Here is a 20,132-nt window from a genome sequence, read left to right on the forward strand (position 1 = left end):
TGTTTAGTGAAGCACAACCAACTGTGGCATCACAGACTGTTTAGTGAAACACAGCCAACAGTGCCATTGCTGACTGTTTAGTGAAGCATAACCAAATGTGGGATTACTGACTGTTTAATGAAGCACAAATAACAGTGGCATTGCTGACTGTTTAGTGAAACACTGCAAACAGTGGCATTGCTGACTGTTTAGTGAAACACTGCCAACATTGACATTGCTCACTGTTTAGTGAAACACTGCAAACTGTGGCATTGCTGACTGTTTAGTGAAACACAACTACCTGTGGCATTGCTGGCTGTTTAGTGAAACACTTCTAACACTGGCATCACAGACTGTTTAGTGAAACACAGCCAACAGTGCCATTGCTGACTGTTTAGTGAAACACAACCAACAGTGCCATTACTGACTGTTTAATGAAGCACAACCAACTGTGGCATTGCTGACTGTTTAGTAAAGCACAGCCAACAGTGCCATTGCTGACTGTTTAATGAAGCACAACCAAAGTATCATTACAGACTGTTTAGTGAAGCACAACCAATAGTGTCATTACCGACTGTTTAGAGAAGCACATCCAACTGTGGCATTGCTGACTGTTTAGTGAAGCACTGCCAACATTGGCATCACAGACAGTTTAGTGAAACACAGCCAACAGTGCCATTGCTGACTGTTTAACGAAGCACAACCAACAGTGTCATTGCTGACTGTTTAGTGAAGCATAACCAAATGTGGCATTACTGACTGTTTAATGAAGCACAACCAACTGTGGCATTGCAGACTGTTTAGTGAAGCACAACCAACTGTGGCATTGCAGACTGTTTAGTGAAACACTGCCAACAGTGGCATTGCTGACTGTTTAGTGAAGCACAACCAACTGTGGCATCACAGACAGTTTAGTGAAACACAGCCAACAGTGCCATTGCTGACTGTTTAATGAAGCACAGCAAACAGTGGCATTGCTGACTGTTTAGTAAAGCACAACCAACTGTGGCATTGCTGACAGTTTAGTGAAGCACAGTCAACAGTGGCATTGCAGGCTCTTTAGTAAAGCACAACCAACTCTGGCATTGCTGACTGTTTAGTAAAGCAAAATCAACAGGAGTGGCATTGCTGACTGTTTAGTGAAATACAGCGAACAAAGCCACTGCTGACTGTTTACTGAAGCACAACCAACTCTGGCATTCCAGACTGTTAAATGAAAACAGCCAACAATGCCATTACTGACTGTTTATTGAAAACAAACAAATGTGGCATTGCTGACTGTTTAGTGAAACACTGCCAACAGTGGCATTGTTGACTGTTTAGTGAAGCACAACCAACTGTGGCATTGCAGACTGCTTAGTGAAGCACAACCAACTGTGGCATTGCAGACTGTTTAGTGAAACACTGCCAACAGTGGCATTGCTGACTGTTTAATGAAGCACAGCAAACAGTGGCATTGCTGACTGTTTAGTAAAGCATAACCAAATGTGGCATTGCAGACTGCTTAGTGAAGCACAACCAACTGTGGCATTGCAGACTGTTTAGTGAAACACTGCCAACAGTGGCATTGCTGACTGTTTAGTGAACCACAACCAACTGTGGCATCACAGACTGTTTAATGAAACACAGCCAACAGTGCCATTGCTGACTGTTTAGTGAAGCACAACCAATAGCGTCATTACTGACTGTTTAGTGAAGCACAACCATCAGTGGCATTGCTGACTGTTTAGTGAACCACAACCAACTGTGGCATCACAGACTGTTTAATGAAGCACAGACAACAGTGGCATTGCTGACTGTTTAGTGAAGCACTGCCAACAGTGGCATCACAGACTGTTTAGTGAAACACAGCCAACGGTGCCATTGCTGATTGTTTAGTGAAGCATAACCAAATGTGGGATTACTGACTGTTTAATGAAGCACAAACAACAGTGGCATTGCTGACTGTTTAGTGAAACACTGCAAACAGTGGCATTGCAGACTGCTTAGTGAAACACTGCCAACAGTGACATTGCTGACTGTTTAGTGAAACACAGCCAACAGTGTCTTGATGACTGTTTAATGAAGCACAACCAACTGTGGCATTGCTGACTGTTTAGTGAAACACTTCTAACGCTGGCATCACAGACTGTTTAGTGAAACACAGCCAACAGTGCCATTGCTGACTGTTTAGTGAAGCACAACCAATAGTGTCATTACTGACTGTTTAGTGAAGCACAACCAACTGTGGAATTGCTGACTGTTTAGTGAAGCACAACCAAATGTGGCATTGCTGACTGTAATGAAGCACAACCAATAGTGTAATTACTGACTGTTTAGTGAAGCATAACCAAATGTGGCATTGCTGACTGTTTAGTGAAACACAGCCAACAGTGCCATTGCTGACTGTTTAATGAAGCACAACCAACAGTGTCATTGCTGACTGTTTAGTGAAGCACATCTAACTGTGGCATTGCTGACTGTTTAGTGAAGCACAACCAATAGTGTCATTACCGACTGTTTAGAGAAGCACATCCAACAGTGGCATTGCTGACTGTTTAGTGAAGCACTGCCAACATTGGCATCAAAGACAGTTTAGTGAAACACAGCCAACAGTGCCATTGCTGACTGTTTAATGAAGCACAACCAACAGTGTCATTGCTGACTGTTTAGTGAAGCACATCTAACTGTGGCATTGCTGACTGTTTAGTGAAGCACAACCAATAGTGTCATTACCGACTGTTTAGAGAAGCACATCCAACAGTGGCATTGCTGACTGTTTAGTGAAGCACTGCCAACATTGGCATCAAAGACAGTTTAGTGAAACACAGCCAACAGTGCCATTGCTGACTGTTTAATGAAGCACAACCAACAGTGTCATTGCTGACTGTTTAGTGAAGCACAACTAACTGTGGCATTGCTGACTGTTTAGTGAAGCATAACCGATAGTGTCATTACCGAATGTTCAGAGAAGCACATCCAAATGTGGCATTGCTGACTGTTTAGTGAAGCACTGCCAACATTGGCATCACAGACAGTTTAGTGAAACACAGCCAACAGTGCCATTGCTGACTGTTTAATGAAGCACAACCAACAGTGTCATTGCTGACTGTTTAGTGAAGCACAACTAACTGTGTCATTGCTGACTGTTTAGTGAAGCATAACCAAATGTGGCATTACTGACTGTTTAATGAAGCACAACCAATAGTGTAATTACTGACTGTTTAGTGAAGCATAACCAAATGTGGCATTGCTGACTGTTTAGTGAAACACTGTCAACAGTGGCATTGCTGACTGTTTAGTGAAGCACAACCAACTGTGGCATTGCAGAATGTTTAGTGAAGCACAACCAACTGTGGCATTACAGACTGTTAAGTGAAACACTGCCAACAGTGGCATTGCTGACTGTTTAGTGAAGAACAACCAACTGTGACATCACAGACTGTTTAGTGAAACACGAACAACAGTGGCATTGCTGACTGTTTAGTGAAGCACTGCCAACAGTGGCATCACAGACTGTTTAGTGAAACACAGGCAACAGTGCCATTGCTGACTGTTTAGTGAAGCATAACCAAATGTGGGATTACTAACTGTTTAATGAAGCACAAACAACAGTGGCATTGCTGACTGTTTAGAGAAACACTGCAAACAGTGGCATTGCAGACTGTTTAGTGAAACACAGCCAACAGTGTCATTGATGACTGTTTAATGAAGCACAACCAACTGTGGCATTGCTGCCTGTTAAGTGAAACACTGCAAACAGTGGCATTGCAGACTGTTTAGTGAAACACTGCTCACAGTGACATTGCTGACTGTTTAGTGAAAAGCAGCCAACGGTGTCATTGATGACTGTTTAATGAAGCACAACCAACTGTGGCATTGCTGGCGGTTTAGAGAAACACTTCTAACAAAGGCATCACAGACTGTTTAGTGAAACACAGCCAACAGTGCCATTGCTGACTGTTTAGTGAAGCACAACTAAAAGTGTCATTGCTGACTGTTTAGTGAAGCACAACCAATAGTGTCATTACTGACTGTTTAGTGAAGCACAACCAACTGTGGAATTGCTGACTGTTTAGTGAAGCACAACCAAATGTGGCATTGCTGGCTGTTTAGTGAAGCACAACCAATAGTGTCTTTACTGACTGTTTAGTGAAGCACAACCAACTGTGGAATTCCTGACTGTTTAGTGAAGCACAACCAAATGTGGCATTGCTGTCTGTTTAGTGAAGCACAACCAATAGTGTCATTACTGACTGTTTAGTGAAGCATAACCAACTGTGGCATTACTGACTGTTTAGTGAAGCACAACTAACTGTGGCATTGTTGACTGTTTAGTGAAGCATAACCAAATGTGGCATTACTGACTGTTTAGTGAAACACAACCAACAGTGCCATTGCTGACTGTTCAATGAAGCACAACTAACTGTGGCATTGCTGACTGTTTAGTAAAGCACAGCGAACAGTACCATTGCCGACTGTTTAATGAAGCACAACCAAAGTGTCATTACAGACTGTTTAGTGACGCACAACCAATAGTGTCATAACTGACTGTTTAGAGAAGCACATCCAACTGTGGCATTGCTGCCTGTTAAGTGAAACACTGCAAACAGTGGCATTGCAGACTGTTTAGTGAAACACTGCTCACAGTGACATTGCTGACTGTTTAGTGAAAAGCAGCCAACGGTGTCATTGATGACTGTTTAATGAAGCACAACCAACTGTGGCATTGCTGGCGGTTTAGAGAAACACTTCTAACAAAGGCATCACAGACTGTTTAGTGAAACACAGCCAACGGTGCCATTGCTGATTGTTTAGTGAAGCATAACCAAATGTGGGATTACTGACTGTTTAATGAAGCACAAACAACAGTGGCATTGCTGACTGTTTAGTGAAACACTGCAAACAGTGGCATTGCAGACTGCTTAGTGAAACACTGCCAACAGTGACATTGCTGACTGTTTAGTGAAACACAGCCAACAGTGTCTTGATGACTGTTTAATGAAGCACAACCAACTGTGGCATTGCTGACTGTTTAGTGAAACACTTCTAACGCTGGCATCACAGACTGTTTAGTGAAACACAGCCAACAGTGCCATTGCTGACTGTTTAGTGAAGCACAACCAATAGTGTCATTACTGACTGTTTAGTGAAGCACAACCAACTGTGGAATTGCTGACTGTTTAGTGAAGCACAACCAAATGTGGCATTGCTGACTGTTTAGTGAAGCACAACCAATAGTGTCATTACTGACTGTTTAGTGAAGCATAACCAAATGTGGCATTACTGACTGTTTAGTGAAACACTGCCAACTGTGGCATTGCTGACTGTTTAGTGAAACACAACTACCTGTGGCATTGCTGGCTGTTTAGTGAAACACTTCTAACACTGGCATCACAGACTGTTTAGTGAAACACAGCCAACAGTGCCATTGCTGACTGTTTAGTGAAGCACAACCAATAGTGTCATTACTGACTGTTTAGTGAAGCACAACCAACAGTGGCATTGCTGACTGTTTAGTGAACCACAACCAACTGTGGCATCACAGACTGTTTAATGAAGCACAGACAACAGTGGCATTGCAGACTGTTTAGTGAAGCACTGCCAACAGTGGCATCACAGACTGTTTAGTGAAACACAGCCAACGGTGCCATTGCTGATTGTTTAGTGAAGCATAACCAAATGTGGGATTACTGACTGTTTAATGAAGCACAAACAACAGTGGCATTGCTGACTGTTTAGTGAAACACTGCAAACAGTGGCATTGCAGACTGCTTAGTGAAACACTGCCAACAGTGACATTGCTGACTGTTTAGTGAAACACAGCCAACAGTGTCTTGATGACTGTTTAATGAAGCACAACCAACTGTGGCATTGCTGACTGTTTAGTGAAACAATGCCAACTGTGGCATTGCTGACTGTTTAGTGAAACACAACTACCTGTGGCATTGCTGGCTGTTTATTGAAACACTTCTAACACTGGCATTACAGACTGTTTAGTAAAACACAGCCAACAGTGCCATTGCTGACTGTTTAGTGAAGCACAACCAATAGTGTCATTACCGACTGTTTAGAGAAGCACATCCAACTGTGGCATTGCTGACTGTTTAGTGAAGCACTGCCAACATTGGCATCACATACAGTTTAGTGAAACACAGCCAACAGTGCCATTGCTGACTGTTTAATGAAGCACAACCAACAGTGTCATTGCTGACTGTTTAGTGAAGCACATCTAACTGTGGCATTGCTGACTGTTTAGTGAAGCACAACCAATAGTGTCATTACCGACTGTTTAGAGAAGCACATCCAACAGTGGCATTGCTGACTGTTTAGTGAAGCACTGCCAACATTGGCATCAAAGACAGTTTAGTGAAACACAGCCAACAGTGCCATTGCTGACTGTTTAATGAAGCACAACCAACAGTGTCATTGCTGACTGTTTAGTGAAGCACATCTAACTGTGGCATTGCTGACTGTTTAGTGAAGCACAACCAATAGTGTCATTACCGACTGTTTAGAGAAGCACATCCAACAGTGGCATTGCTGACTGTTTAGTGAAGCACTGCCAACATTGGCATCAAAGACAGTTTAGTGAAACACAGCCAACAGTGCCATTGCTGACTGTTTAATGAAGCACAACCAACAGTGTCATTGCTGACTGTTTAGTGAAGCACAACTAACTGTGGCATTGCTGACTGTTTAGTGAAGCATAACCGATAGTGTCATTACCGAATGTTCAGAGAAGCACATCCAAATGTGGCATTGCTGACTGTTTAGTGAAGCACTGCCAACATTGGCATCACAGACAGTTTAGTGAAACACAGCCAACAGTGCCATTGCTGACTGTTTAATGAAGCACAACCAACAGTGTCATTGCTGACTGTTTAGTGAAGCACAACTAACTGTGTCATTGCTGACTGTTTAGTGAAGCATAACCAAATGTGGCATTACTGACTGTTTAATGAAGCACAACCAATAGTGTAATTACTGACTGTTTAGTGAAGCATAACCAAATGTGGCATTGCTGACTGTTTAGTGAAACACTGTCAACAGTGGCATTGCTGACTGTTTAGTGAAGCACAACCAACTGTGGCATTGCAGAATGTTTAGTGAAGCACAACCAACTGTGGCATTACAGACTGTTAAGTGAAACACTGCCAACAGTGGCATTGCTGACTGTTTAGTGAAGAACAACCAACTGTGACATCACAGACTGTTTAGTGAAACACGAACAACAGTGGCATTGCTGACTGTTTAGTGAAGCACTGCCAACAGTGGCATCACAGACTGTTTAGTGAAACACAGGCAACAGTGCCATTGCTGACTGTTTAGTGAAGCATAACCAAATGTGGGATTACTAACTGTTTAATGAAGCACAAACAACAGTGGCATTGCTGACTGTTTAGAGAAACACTGCAAACAGTGGCATTGCAGACTGTTTAGTGAAACACAGCCAACAGTGTCATTGATGACTGTTTAATGAAGCACAACCAACTGTGGCATTGCTGCCTGTTAAGTGAAACACTGCAAACAGTGGCATTGCAGACTGTTTAGTGAAACACTGCTCACAGTGACATTGCTGACTGTTTAGTGAAAAGCAGCCAACGGTGTCATTGATGACTGTTTAATGAAGCACAACCAACTGTGGCATTGCTGGCGGTTTAGAGAAACACTTCTAACAAAGGCATCACAGACTGTTTAGTGAAACACAGCCAACAGTGCCATTGCTGACTGTTTAGTGAAGCACAACTAAAAGTGTCATTGCTGACTGTTTAGTGAAGCACAACCAATAGTGTCATTACTGACTGTTTAGTGAAGCACAACCAACTGTGGAATTGCTGACTGTTTAGTGAAGCACAACCAAATGTGGCATTGCTGGCTGTTTAGTGAAGCACAACCAATAGTGTCTTTACTGACTGTTTAGTGAAGCACAACCAACTGTGGAATTCCTGACTGTTTAGTGAAGCACAACCAAATGTGGCATTGCTGTCTGTTTAGTGAAGCACAACCAATAGTGTCATTACTGACTGTTTAGTGAAGCATAACCAACTGTGGCATTACTGACTGTTTAGTGAAGCACAACTAACTGTGGCATTGTTGACTGTTTAGTGAAGCATAACCAAATGTGGCATTACTGACTGTTTAGTGAAACACAACCAACAGTGCCATTGCTGACTGTTCAATGAAGCACAACTAACTGTGGCATTGCTGACTGTTTAGTAAAGCACAGCGAACAGTACCATTGCCGACTGTTTAATGAAGCACAACCAAAGTGTCATTACAGACTGTTTAGTGACGCACAACCAATAGTGTCATAACTGACTGTTTAGAGAAGCACATCCAACTGTGGCATTGCTGCCTGTTAAGTGAAACACTGCAAACAGTGGCATTGCAGACTGTTTAGTGAAACACTGCTCACAGTGACATTGCTGACTGTTTAGTGAAAAGCAGCCAACGGTGTCATTGATGACTGTTTAATGAAGCACAACCAACTGTGGCATTGCTGGCGGTTTAGAGAAACACTTCTAACAAAGGCATCACAGACTGTTTAGTGAAACACAGCCAACAGTGCCATTGCTGACTGTTTAGTGAAGCACAACTAAAAGTGTCATTGCTGACTGTTTAGTGAAGCACAACCAATAGTGTCATTACTGACTGTTTAGTGAAGCACAACCAACTGTGGAATTGCTGACTGTTTAGTGAAGCACAACCAAATGTGGCATTGCTGGCTGTTTAGTGAAGCACAACCAATAGTGTCTTTACTGACTGTTTAGTGAAGCACAACCAACTGTGGAATTCCTGACTGTTTAGTGAAGCACAACCAAATGTGGCATTGCTGTCTGTTTAGTGAAGCACAACCAATAGTGTCATTACTGACTGTTTAGTGAAGCATAACCAACTGTGGCATTACTGACTGTTTAGTGAAGCACAACTAACTGTGGCATTGTTGACTGTTTAGTGAAGCATAACCAAATGTGGCATTACTGACTGTTTAGTGAAACACAACCAACAGTGCCATTGCTGACTGTTCAATGAAGCACAACTAACTGTGGCATTGCTGACTGTTTAGTAAAGCACAGCGAACAGTACCATTGCCGACTGTTTAATGAAGCACAACCAAAGTGTCATTACAGACTGTTTAGTGACGCACAACCAATAGTGTCATAACTGACTGTTTAGAGAAGCACATCCAACTGTGGCATTGCTGACTGTTTAGTGAAGCACTGCCAACATTGCCATTGCTGACTGTTTAATGAAGCACAACCAACAGTGTCATTGCTGACTGTTTAGTGAAGCACAACCAAATGTGGCATTACTGACTGTTGAATGAAGCACAACAAACAGTGTAATTACTGACTGTTTAGTGAAGCATAACCAAATGTGACATTGCTGACTGTTTAGTGAAGCACAACCAACTGTGGCATTACAGACTGCTTAGTGAAATATAGCCAATAGTGTCATTACTGACTGTTTAGTGAAGCACAACCAACAGTGTCATTACTGACTGTTTAATGAAGCACAACCAACTGTGGCATTGCTGCCTGTTAAGTGAAACACTGCAAACAGTGGCATTGCAGACTGTTTAGTGAAACACTGCTCACAGTGACATTGCTGACTGTTTAGTGAAAAGCAGCCAACGGTGTCATTGATGACTGTTTAATGAAGCACAACCAACTGTGGCATTGCTGGCGGTTTAGAGAAACACTTCTAACAAAGGCATCACAGACTGTTTAGAGAAACACAGCCAACAGTGCCATTGCTGACTGTTTAGTGAAGCACAACTAAAAGTGTCATTGCTGACTGTTTAGTGAAGCACAACCAATAGTGTCATTACTGACTGTTTAGTGAAGCACAACCAACTGTGGAATTGCTGACTGTTTAGTGAAGCACAACCAAATGTGGCAATGCTGGCTGTTTAGTGAAGCACAACCAATAGTGTCTTTACTGACTGTTTAGTAAAGCACAGCGAACAGTACCATTGCCGACTGTTTAATGAAGCACAACCAAAGTGTCATTACAGACTGTTTAGTGACGCACAACCAATAGTGTCATAACTGACTGTTTAGAGAAGCACATCCAACTGTGGCATTGCTGACTGTTTAGTGAAGCACTGCCAACATTGCCATTGCTGACTGTTTAATGAAGCACAACCAACAGTGTCATTGCTGACTGTTTAGTGAAGCACAACCAAATGTGGCATTACTGACTGTTGAATGAAGCACAACAAACAGTGTAATTACTGACTGTTTAGTGAAGCATAACCAAATGTGACATTGCTGACTGTTTAGTGAAGCACAACCAACTGTGGCATTACAGACTGCTTAGTGAAATATAGCCAATAGTGTCATTACTGACTGTTTAGTGAAGCACAACCAACAGTGTCATTACTGACTGCTTAGTGAACACAAACAACAGTGGCAATGCAGACTGTTTAGTGAAACACAACCAAGAGTGTCATTACTGACTGCTTAGTGAAGCACAACCAACAGTGTCATTACTGACTGCCTAGTGAACACAAACAACAGTGGCATTGCAGACTGTTTAGTGAAACACAACCAAGAGTGTCATTACTGACTGTTTAGTGAAGCACAACCAATAGTGTCATTATTGACTGTTTAGTGAAGCACAACCAACAGTGCTATTACTGAATGTTTAGTGAAGCACAACCAACTGTGGCATTGCTGACTGTTTAGTGAAGCATAACCAACAGTGGCATTGCAGACTGTTTGGTGAAACACTGCCAACAGTGCCATTGCTGACTGTTTAGTGAAGCACAACCAACTGTGGCATTGCTGACTGTTTAGTGAAACATAACCAAATGTGGCATTACTGACTGTTTAATGAAGCACAACCAACAGTGTCATTATTGGCTGTTTAGTGAAGCACAACCAACTGTGGCATTGCTAACTGTTTAGTGAACATAACCAAATGTGGCATTACTGACTGTTTAATGAAGCACAACCAACAGTGGCATTGCTGACTGTTTAGTGAAGCACAACCAACTGTGGCATTGCTAACTGTTTAGTGAAGCATAACCAAATGTGGCATTACTGACTGTTTAATGAAGCACAACCAACAGTGGCATTGCTGACTGTTTAGTGAAGCACAACCAACTGTGGCATTGCTAACTGTTTAGTGAAGCATAACCAAATGTGGTATTACTGACTGTTTAATGAAGCACAACCAACAGTGTCTTTACTGACTGTTTAGTGAAGCACAACCAACTGTGGCATTGCAGACTGTTTAGTGAAACACTGCCAACAGTGGCATTGCTGACTGTTAAGGGAAGCACAAACAACTCTGGCATTGCTGACCGTTTAATGAAGCACAGCCAACAGTGTCATTACTGACTGCTTAGTGAAACACAAACAACAGTGGCATTGCAGACTGTTTAGTGAAGCACCACCAACTGTGACATTGCTGACTGTTTAGTGAAGCACAACCAAATGTGGCATTGCAGACTGTTTACTGAATCACAAACAACAGTGGCATTGCTGACTGTTTAGTGAATCACAACCAACAGTGGCATTGCTGACTGTTTAGTGAAGCACAACCAAATGTGTCATTACTGACTGTTTAGTGAAGCACAACCAACAGTGGCATTGCTGACTGTTTAGTGAAGCACAACCAACAGTGTCATTACTGACTGCTTAGTGAAACACAAACAACAGTGGCATTGCAGACTGTTTAGTGAAGCACAACCAACTGTAGCATTGGTGACTGTTTAGTGAAGCACAACCAATAGTGTCATTACTGACTGTTTAGTGAAGCACAACCAACAGTGGCATTACAGACTGTTTAGTGAAGCACAACCAACAGTGGCATTGCTGACTGTTTGGTGAAACACTGCAAACAGTGCCATTGCTGACTGTTTAGTGAAGCACAACCAACTGTGGCATTGCTGACTGTTTAGTGAAACATAACCAAATGTGGCATTACTGACTGTTTAATGAAGCACAACCAACAGTGTCATTATTGGCTGTTTAGTGAAGCACAACCAACTGTGGCATTGCTAACTGTTTAGGGAAGCATAACCAAATGTGGCATTACTGACTGTTTATTGAAGCACAACCAACAGTGGCATTGCTGACTGTTTAGTGAAATATAACCAAATGTGGCATTACTGACTGTTTAGTGGAGCACAACCAACAGTGGCATTGCTGACTGTTTGGTGAAACACTGCAAACAGTGCCATTGCTGACTGTTTAGTGAAGCACAACCAACTGTGGCATTGCTGACTGTTTAGTGAAACATAACCAAATGTGGCATTACTGACTGTTTAATGAAGCACAACCAACAGTGGCATTGCTGACTGTTTAGTGAAGCACAACCAACAGTGGCATTGCTGACTGTTTGGTGAAACACTGCAAACAGTGCCATTGCTGACTGTTTAGTGAAGCACAAACAACAGTGGCATTGCTGACTGTTTAGTGAATCACAACCAACAGTGGCATTACTGACTGTTTAGTGAAGCACAACCAACAGTGGCATTGCTGACTGTTTAGTGAAGCACAACCAACAGTGTCATTACTGACTGCTTAGTGAAACACAAACAACAGTGGCATTGCAGAATGTTTAGTGAAGCACAACCAACTGTAGCATTGGTGACTGTTTAGTGAAGCACAACCAATAGTGTCATTACTGCCTGTTTAGTGAAGCACAACCAACAGTGTCATTACTGACTGTTAAGTGAAGCACAACCAACAGTGGCATTACAGACTGTTAAGTGAAGCACAACCAACAGTGGCATTGCTGACTGTTTGGTGAAACACTGCAAACAGTGCCATTGCTGACTGTTTAGTGAAGCACAACCAACTGTGGCATTGCTGACTGTTTAGTGAAACATAAGCAAATGTGGCATTACTGACTGTTTAATGAAGCACAACCAACAGTGTCATTATTGGCTGTTTAGTGAAGCACAACCAACTGTGGCATTGCTAACTATTTAGTGAAGCATAACCAAATGTGGTATTACTGACTGTTTAATGAAGCACAACCAACAGTGTCATTACTGACTGTTTAGTGAAGCACAACCAACTGTGGCATTGCAGACTGTTTAGTGAAACACTGCCAACAGTGGCATTGCTGACTGTTAAGGGAAGCACAAACAACTCTGGCATTGCTGACCGTTTAATGAAGCACAACCAACAGTGTCATTACTGACTGCTTAGTGAAACACAAACAACAGTGGCATTGCAGACTGTTTAGTGAAGCACCACCAACTGTGACATTGCTGACTGTTTAGTGAAGCACAACCAACTGTAGCATTGGTGACTGTTTAGTGAAGCACAACCAAATGTGGCATTGCAGACTGTTTACTGAATCACAAACAACAGTGGCATTGCTGACTGTTTAGTGAAGCACAACCCACAGTGTCATTACTGACTGTTTAGTGAAGCACAACCAACAGTGGCATTGCTGACTGCTTACTGAAACACAAACCACAGTGGCATTGCAGACTGTTTAGTGAAGCACAACCAACTGTAGCATTGGTGACTGTTTAGTGAAGCACAACCAAATGTGGCATTGCAGACTGTTTAGTGAATCACAACCAACAGTGTCATTACTGACTGTTAAGTGAAGCACAACCAACAGTGGCATTACTGACTGTTTAGTGAAGCACAACCAACTGTGGCATTGCTGACTGCTTAGTGAAGCACAACCGACAGTGTCATTACTGACTGCTTAGTGAAACACAAACAACAGTGGCATTGCTGACTGTTTAGTGAAGCACAACCAACAGTGTCATTGCTGACTGTTAAGTGAAGCACAACCAACAGTGGCATTACAGACTGTTTAGTGAAGCACAACCAATAGTGTAATTACTGACTGTTTAGTGAACCACAACCAACAGTGTCATTACTGACTGTTTAGTGAAGCACAACCAATAGTGTAATTACTGACTGTTTAGTGAACCACAACCAACAGTGTCATTACTGACTGTTTAGTGAAGCACAACCAATAGTGTCATAAGTGACAGTTTAGTGAAGCATAACCAAATGTGGTATTACTGACTGTTTAATGAAGCACAACCAACAGTGTCATTACTGACTGTTTAGTGAAGCACAACCAACTGTGGCATTGCAGACTGTTTAGTGAAACACTGCCAACAGTGGCATAGCTGACTGTTAAGGGAAGCACAAACAACTCTGGCATTGCTGACCGTTTAATGAAGCACAACCAACAGTGTCATTACTGACTGCTTAGTGAAACACAAACAACAGTGGCATTGCAGACTGTTTAGTGAAGCACCACCAACTGTGACATTGCTGACTGTTTAGTGAAGCACAACCAACTGTAGCATTGGTGACTGTTTAGTGAAGCACAACCAAATGTGGCATTGCAGACTGTTTAGTGAAGCACAAACAACAGTGGCATTGCTGACTGTTTAGTGAAGCACAACCCACAGTGTCATTACTGACTGTTTAGTGAAGCACAACCAACAGTGGCATTGCTGACTGCTTACTGAAACACAAACCACAGTGGCATTGCAGACTGTTTAGTGAAGCACAACCAACTGTAGCATTGGTGACTGTTTAGTGAAGCACAACCAAATGTGGCATTGCAGACTGTTTAGTGAATCACAACCAACAGTGTCATTACTGACTGTTAAGTGAAGCACAACCAACAGTGGCATTACTGACTGTTTAGTGAAGCACAACCAACTGTGGCATTGCTGACTGCTTAGTGAAGCACAACCGACAGTGTCATTACTGACTGCTTAGTGAAACACAAACAACAGTGGCATTGCTGACTGTTTAGTGAAGCACAACCAACAGTGTCATTGCTGACTGTTAAGTGAAGCACAACCAACAGTGGCATTACAGACTGTTTAGTGAAGCACAACCAATAGTGTAATTACTGACTGTTTAGTGAGCCACAACCAACAGTGTCATTACTGACTGTTTAGTGAAGCACAACCAATAGTGTAATTACTGACTGTTTAGTGAAAAACAACCAACAGTGTCATTACTGACTGTTTAGTGAAGCACAACCAATAGTGTCATAACTGACAGTTTAGTGAAGCACAACCAACAGTGTCATTACTGACTGTTTAGAGAAGCACAACCAACTGTGGCATTGCTGACTGTTTAGTGAAGCATAAGCAACTGTGGCATTGCTGACTGTTTAGTGAAACACAACCAACAGTGTCATTATTGGCTGTTTAGTGAAGCACAACCAACTGTGGCATTGCTGACTGTTTAATGAAGCACAACCAACAGTGTCATTACTGACTGTTTAGTGAAGCACAACCAATAGTGTCATAACTGACTGTTTAGTGAAGCACAACCAATAGTGTCATAACTGACAGTTTAGTGAAGCATAACCAAATGTGGCATTGCTGACTGTTTAATGAAGCACAACCAACAGTGTCATTACTGACTGTTTAGTGAAGCACAACCAATAGTGTCATAACTGACTGTTTAATGAAGCACAACCAACAGTGTCATTACTGACTGTTTAGTGAAGCACAACCAATAGTGTCATAACTGACTGTTTAGTGAAGCACAACCAACAGTGGCATTACTGACTGTTTAGAGAAGCACAACCAACTGTGGCATTGCTGACTGTTTAGTGAAGCATAAGCAACTGTGGCATTGCTGACTGTTTAGTGAAACACAACCAACAGTGTCATTATTGGCTGTTTAGTGAAGCACAACCAACTGTGGCATTCCTGACTGTTTAATGAAGCACAACCAACTGTGGCATTGCTGACTGTTTAGTGAAACACAACCAACAACGGCATTGCTGACTGTTTAGTGAAGCACAACCAACAGTGTCATTATTGGCTGTTTAGTGAAGCACAACCAACTGTGGCATTGCTGACTGTTTAATGAAGCACAACCAACAGTGTCATTACTGACTGTTTAGTGAAGCACAACCAATAGTGTCATAACTGACTGTTTAGTGAAGCACAACCAATAGTGTCATAACTGACAGTTTAGTGAAGCATAACCAAATGTGGCATTGCTGACTGTTTAATGAAGCACAACCAACAGTGTCATTATTGGCTGTTTAGTGAAGCACAACCAACTGTGGCATTGCTGACTGTTTAATGAAGCACAACCAACAGTGTCATTACTGACTGTTTAGTGAAGCACAACCAATAGTGTCATAACTGACTGTTTAGTGAAGCACAACCAACAGTGTCATTACTGACTGTTTAGAGAAGCACAACCAACTGTGGCATTGCTGACTGTTTAGTGAAGCATAAGCAACTGTGGCATTGCTGACTGTTTAGTGAAACACAACCAACAGTGTCATTATTGGCTGTTTAGTGAAGCACAACCAACTGTGGCATTGCTGACTGTTTAATGAAGCACAACCAACTGTGGCATTGCTGACTGTTTAGTGAAACACAACCAACAACGGCATTGCTGACTGTTTAGTGAAGCACAACCAACTGTGGCATTGCTGACTGTTTAATGAAGCACAACCAACATTGTCATTATTGGCTGTTTAGTGAAGCACAACCAACTGTGGCATTGCTAACTGTTTAGTGAAGCATAACCAAATGTGGTATTACTGACTGTTTTAGTGAAACATAACCAAATGTGGCATTACTGACTGTTTAATGAAGCACAACCAACAGTGTCATTATTGGCTGTTTAGTGAAGCACAACCAACTGTGGCATTGCTAACTGTTTAGTGAAGCATAACCAAATGTGGCATTACTGACTGTTTAATGAAGCACAACCAACAGTGGCATTGCTGACTGTTTAGTGAAACATAACCAAATGTGGCATTACTGACTGTTTAGTGAAGCACAACCAACAGTGGCATTGCTGACTGTTTGGTGAAACACTGCAAACAGTGCCATTGCTGACTGTTCAATGAAGCACAACTAACTGTGGCATTGCTGACTGTTTAGTAAAGCACAGCGAACAGTACCATTGCCGACTGTTTAATGAAGCACAACCAAAGTGTCATTACAGACTGTTTAGTGACGCACAACCAATAGTGTCATAACTGACTGTTTAGTGAAGCACATCCAACTGTGGCATTGCTGACTGTTTAGTGAAGCACTGCCAACATTGCCATTGCTGACTGTTTAATGAAGCACAACCAACAGTGTCATTGCTGACTGTTTAGTGAAGCACAACCAAATGTGGCATTACTGACTGTTGAATGAAGCACAACAAACAGTGTAATTACTGACTGTTTAGTGAAGCATAACCAAATGTGACATTGCTGACTGTTTAGTGAAGCACAACCAACTGTGGCATTACAGACTGCTTAGTGAAATATAGCCAATAGTGTCATTACTGACTGTTTAGTGAAGCACAACCAACAGTGTCATTACTGACTGCTTAGTGAACACAAACAACAGTGGCAATGCAGACTGTTTAGTGAAACACAACCAAGAGAGTCATTACTGACTGCTTAGTGAAGCACAACCAACAGTGTCATTACTGACTGCTTAGTGAACACAAACAACAGTGGCATTGCAGACTGTTTAGTGAAACACAACCAAGAGTGTCATTACTGACTGTTTAGTGAAGCACAACCAATAGTGTCATTATTGACTGTTTAGTGAAGCACAACCAACAGTGCTATTACTGAATGTTTAGTGAAGCACAACCAACTGTGGCATTGCTGACTGTTTAGTGAAGCATAACCAACAGTGGCATTGCAGACTGTTTGGTGAAACACTGCCAACAGTGCCATTGCTGACTGTTTAGTGAAGCACAACCAACTGTGGCATTGCTGACTGTTTAGTGAAACATAACCAAATGTGGCATTACTGACTGTTTAATGAAGCACAACCAACAGTGTCATTATTGGCTGTTTAGTGAAGCACAACCAACTGTGGCATTGCTAACTGTTTAGTGAAGCATAACCAAATGTGGCATTACTGACTGTTTAATGAAGCACAACCAACAGTGGCATTGCTGACTGTTTAGTGAAGCACAACCAACTGTGGCATTGCTAACTGTTTAGTGAAGCATAACCAAATGTGGCATTACTGACTGTTTAATGAAGCACAACCAACAGTGGCATTGCTGACTGTTTAGTGAAGCACAACCAACTGTGGCATTGCTAACTGTTTAGTGAAGCATAACCAAATGTGGTATTACTGACTGTTTAATGAAGCACAACCAACAGTGTCTTTACTGACTGTTTAGTGAAGCACAACCAACTGTGGCATTGCAGACTGTTTAGTGAAACACTGCCAACAGTGGCATTGCTGACTGTTAAGGGAAGCACAAACAACTCTGGCATTGCTGACCGTTTAATGAAGCACAGCCAACAGTGTCATTACTGACTGCTTAGTGAAACACAAACAACAGTGGCATTGCAGACTGTTTAGTGAAGCACCACCAACTGTGACATTGCTGACTGTTTAGTGAAGCACAACCAAATGTGGCATTGCAGACTGTTTACTGAATCACAAACAACAGTGGCATTGCTGACTGTTTAGTGAATCACAACCAACAGTGGCATTGCTGACTGTTTAGTGAAGCACAACCAAATGTGTCATTACTGACTGTTTAGTGAAGCACAACCAACAGTGGCATTGCTGACTGTTTAGTGAAGCACAACCAACAGTGTCATTACTGACTGCTTAGTGAAACACAAACAACAGTGGCATTGCAGACTGTTTAGTGAAGCACAACCAACTGTAGCATTGGTGACTGTTTAGTGAAGCACAACCAATAGTGTCATTACTGACTGTTTAGTGAAGCACAACCAACAGTGGCATTACAGACTGTTTAGTGAAGCACAACCAACAGTGGCATTGCTGACTGTTTGGTGAAACACTGCAAACAGTGCCATTGCTGACTGTTTAGTGAAGCACAACCAACTGTGGCATTGCTGACTGTTTAGTGAAACATAACCAAATGTGGCATTACTGACTGTTTAATGAAGCACAACCAACAGTGTCATTATTGGCTGTTTAGTGAAGCACAACCAACTGTGGCATTGCTAACTGTTTAGTGAAGCATAACCAAATGTGGCATTACTGACTGTTTATTGAAGCACAACCAACAGTGGCATTGCTGACTGTTTAGTGAAATATAACCAAATGTGGCATTACTGACTGTTTAGTGGAGCACAACCAACAGTGGCATTGCTGACTGTTTGGTGAAACACTGCAAACAGTGCCATTGCTGACTGTTTAGTGAAGCACAACCAACTGTGGCATTGCTGACTGTTTAGTGAAACATAACCAAATGTGGCATTACTGACTGTTTAATGAAGCACAACCAACAGTGGCATTGCTGACTGTTTAGTGAAGCACAACCAACAGTGGCATTGCTGACTGTTTGGTGAAACACTGCAAACAGTGCCATTGCTGACTGTTTAGTGAAGCACAAACAACAGTGGCATTGCTGACTGTTTAGTGAATCACAACCAACAGTGGCATTACTGACTGTTTAGTGAAGCACAACCAACAGTGGCATTGCTGACTGTTTAGTGAAGCACAACCAACAGTGTCATTACTGACTGCTTAGTGAAACACAAACAACAGTGGCATTGCAGAATGTTTAGTGAAGCACAACCAACTGTAGCATTGGTGACTGTTTAGTGAAGCACAACCAATAGTGTCATTACTGCCTGTTTAGTGAAGCACAACCAAATGTGTCATTACTGACTGTTAAGTGAAGCACAACCAACAGTGGCATTACAGACTGTTAAGTGAAGCACAACCAACAGTGGCATTGCTGACTGTTTGGTGAAACACTGCAAACAGTGCCATTGCTGACTGTTTAGTGAAGCACAACCAACTGTGGCATTGCTGACTGTTTAGTGAAACACAACCAAGAGTGTCATTACTGACTGTTTAGTGAAGCACAACCAATAGTGTCATTATTGACTGTTTAGTGAAGCACAACCAACAGTGCTATTACTGAATGTTTAGTGAAGCACAACCAACTGTGGCATTGCTGACTGTTTAGTGAAGCATAACCAACAGTGGCATTGCAGACTGTTTGGTGAAACACTGCCAACAGTGCCATTGCTGACTGTTTAGTGAAGCACAACCAACTGTGGCATTGCTGACTGTTTAGTGAAACATAACCAAATGTGGCATTACTGACTGTTTAATGAAGCACAACCAACAGTGTCATTATTGGCTGTTTAGTGAAGCACAACCAACTGTGGCATTGCTAACTGTTTAGTGAAGCATAACCAAATGTGGCATTACTGACTGTTTAATGAAGCACAAC

The 20,132-nt window shown here is 42.1% G+C and overlaps 1 protein-coding gene across 12 annotated transcripts in view; it reads left to right on the plus strand.

Moving 5' to 3' along the window:
* Positions 1-20,132, plus strand: part of LOC124127574 (ankyrin repeat domain-containing protein 50-like) — a 436,330-nt gene that overhangs the window by 214,014 nt on the left and 202,184 nt on the right. The window lies entirely within an intron of this gene.

Source organism: Haliotis rufescens, unplaced genomic scaffold, assembly GCF_023055435.1.
Source record: "Haliotis rufescens isolate VD_foot unplaced genomic scaffold, xgHalRufe1.0.p SCAF_24, whole genome shotgun sequence".
Classification (NCBI taxonomy): Eukaryota; Metazoa; Mollusca; class Gastropoda; order Lepetellida; family Haliotidae; genus Haliotis; species Haliotis rufescens.